Here is a 3,193-nt window from a genome sequence, read left to right as displayed (position 1 = left end):
CTGAAGACTTTAATATTGAGTTCTACAAAACATTCAAAGAGGAAATAACTCAAACACTCTTCAAAATATTCTGAAATATTGAACAGGATGGAACTCTGCTGAACTCTTTATATGAGGCCAGCATTACTTCTTTATTTTTTAAAGATGTATTTTATTTATTTATAAGTCAGAATTACAGATAGAGGGAGAGAGAGAGAAGGGGAGAAAAAGTGAGAGAGACAGAGAAAGAGAGAGAGGGAGGGAGAGGGAGAGAGAGAGAGAGAGAGAGAGAGAGAGAGAGAGAGAGAGAGAGATTCTTCATCTGCTAATTCACTCCCCCAAATGACTGAAACAGCTGGGACTGGGCCCAGGCTGAAGCCAGGAACCAGGAGCTTCTTCTGGGTCTTGCACATGAGTGGAGGGGTCCAAGCACTTGGGCCATACTCTCCTGCTTTCCCAGGCAAAATTGCAAGGAGGTGGACCAGAAATGGAGCAGCTGGGACTGAAATCTGTGCCCATATAGAATGCTGGCACTGCATATGGTGGCTTAACCTGCTGTACCACAGCACCAACCCCAAGGTGAGCCTTATTTTTATACCAAAACCAAAGACTTGACACAAAAAAGAAAACTACAGACCTATATCCTTACTGAATGTAGATGCAAATATTCTCACAAGATACTAGCAAATCAAATCAAGAACCACATAAAGAAAGATAATACATCATGATCAATGGGATTTATCTCAGAAATGCAAGGGTGGTTCAACATTTGCCAATCAATAAACATCATAAATCACATCAATATAATGAAGAACAGAAACCATATGGTTTTCTCAATAGATACAGAGAAAGTACTTGATAAGATTCAGCACTGTTTTATGATAAGAACTACCCAAAAATTGGATATAGAAGCAATCCTCAAAATTATAAAAGCTATATATGACAAGCCAACAGCCGATATCATATGGAGTGAGGAAAATATGAAAGCATTTCCCTTCAGATCTGGAATAAAACAAACATGTCTACTTTTACCACTATTGTTCAATATAGCACTAGAAGTTTTAGCAAGAAGAATTAGGAAAAAGAAAGAAAGGGCATCAACATTGGAAAAGAGGAAGTCAAACTATCCATATTCCAGAAAACATGATGTTGTACATGGAAGAACTTGAACACTTCATGATAAAGCCGTAAGAATTGATAAATAAGTTCAGTAAACTTGAAAATCTTATATCTTATCTGTAGATAATCTTAAGATCTTACAGAGCTAATGCCTGGAAGTGTGTCTAGCTCTTAATTTAACCCAGCAACAGTTTCCTTGAGGCCAGATGTCAAAGTGCCTAAAACCCTCCGCAGCATTACACAGTGAGTTGATTTTGGCTAACAGTAAAAAAGCTGAGTAATGTTGCAGGGCGTACCAAAATCTGGCTCAGTGAAAACAAACTATTTACATTACATAAAAATCTGGTTGCAGGCTGCATCTTCCTAGGGACAGCATGGTGTGCCACACACTGTGACCAACAAATATGTTCTGGCACTCATGATCACAGAGTCCCATGTTTGGCACACAAGAGGGAAGTAGAAGGTAGAGAGGAGGAAGTGTAGTTGGGGTGTCCCTTCCACTTCTGGTTCCGGGCTGATTGGACAGCCAGTCTAGTCTTTCATAGAACCTATTTTCCCCAATGGCAGGTAGCCTGAACATACCAATTCCTTTGGCATCAAAAACCCCCTCTTATCTCTGATATTAGCCATGTTCATGGCTCTCAGGAAGTCCTGATTGTTGGCAAACACCAGGAGGACTGAATGTCATAGCTCATTTTCAGCCAGCATCATAATGAGCTCCTCCTGCACCTAATTCACACAATCTTTGCCATTGCTGTCCACTATAAAGACCAAGCCTTGGGTGTTTTGGAAGTTGTGGTACCACATGTCCTAGCCATCCATGTCCCACATGGTAATTTTGATATTCTTGTATTCAGTAGTTTCCACATTGAAACCCATGGGGGGAATGGTGTTCATGATTTCACTGAGTTTGTACAGAATTTTTCCCCCTACAGCATCCCAATCCAACACAAGGATTCACATTTCCTTTGTGCCAAAAAAGACCCTTGAAGAGGTTTGCAAAGATATCTCCCATGTTGTGGCTATTGAAAGCTACAACAGCCACAGAGAGCTTGCTTAGTTGCTTAGAGCAAGGAGTTTCTTGCACTCCCATAAGGTGATGACTCACAAAATGTTAAAGTGATTTAGATGTACTAAGTCAGATATGGTTGCTAATTTCAACTGCCTAGCAAAATTATTGTAATGTACTTCATGGGTGTCCAGGCTTTAGAAGAAGTAATTTTGGACATTATCCTGGAGCGCTACAACTTTTACATTTTCTAGTGTTTGATTTTAAGCAAAGGAGATAAGAATCAGTGCCCTAGGATCAGCAGGTTAAGTCACTGTCTGCAACACTGGTGTCCTGTATGGGAGAGCAGCAGATCATGGTGCAAACACCTGGTCCCCTGCCACCCCTGAGGGAGACCTGGATGGAATTCCTGACTCCTGATTTGGGCTCAGCTCTAGATATTGTGGCCATTTGGAGAGTTAAACAGCAGCAGATGAAGATCTCTTTCTTTGTGTCTCCTTACCTCTCTGTCATTCCCTCCTTCGAATAAAGAAAATTAATCTTTAAAAAAGAATCAGTGTCCCCATCAACTCTGTCCTCCCATATATGAGTGACTACTATTATTGATGGGTCTGCCTCAACATGACACTCAACCTATGTGTATATGGCTTGTTCTTGATGCCTACAAATTAGCTCCATGCTTGCCAAGTATCAACAATGGGGCAGCCTGAAAATCTGATACACTGTATTTGCTATAGAAATAATTGACTTGGGTTCAAATTTCACTTCTCTTTCATATAAACTCTACAACCTGGGTTTCTGACACTTACTTTTCACATTGGTTATAATTATATTGTTAACTCAGTAGGTTGTTGTGAAAATGAATCTAACCCTGAGTAAATATCACATTTTAAATTGTCCACATATTTCAAATTGTGCATTAATTTTAATGCATTTATATTCAAGTCAAGTGTGTATGTGTGCTACACATCTGTGAAATCTGTACCCATACTACTCTGGAGAGTGATACTCCAACTATATCTCTTATACATCTACACAGAGTTTGCATATGAGGTAAAGAGCATTTTTTTCTACACTTTGGCTATG

The 3,193-nt window shown here is 39.7% G+C and overlaps 1 pseudogene; it reads right to left on the bottom strand.

Moving 5' to 3' along the window:
- Positions 1 to 1,423: 1,423 nt before the first annotated feature.
- LOC133768099 (ADP-ribosylation factor 1-like) lies at positions 1,424 to 2,113 on the bottom strand (annotated as a pseudogene).
- Positions 2,114 to 3,193: the final 1,080 nt, after the last annotated feature.

The sequence above is a fragment of the Lepus europaeus genome, chromosome 10, assembly GCF_033115175.1.
Source record: "Lepus europaeus isolate LE1 chromosome 10, mLepTim1.pri, whole genome shotgun sequence".
Taxonomy (NCBI): domain Eukaryota; kingdom Metazoa; phylum Chordata; class Mammalia; order Lagomorpha; family Leporidae; genus Lepus; species Lepus europaeus.
This window is presented reverse-complemented; position numbering and strand designations above follow the sequence as displayed.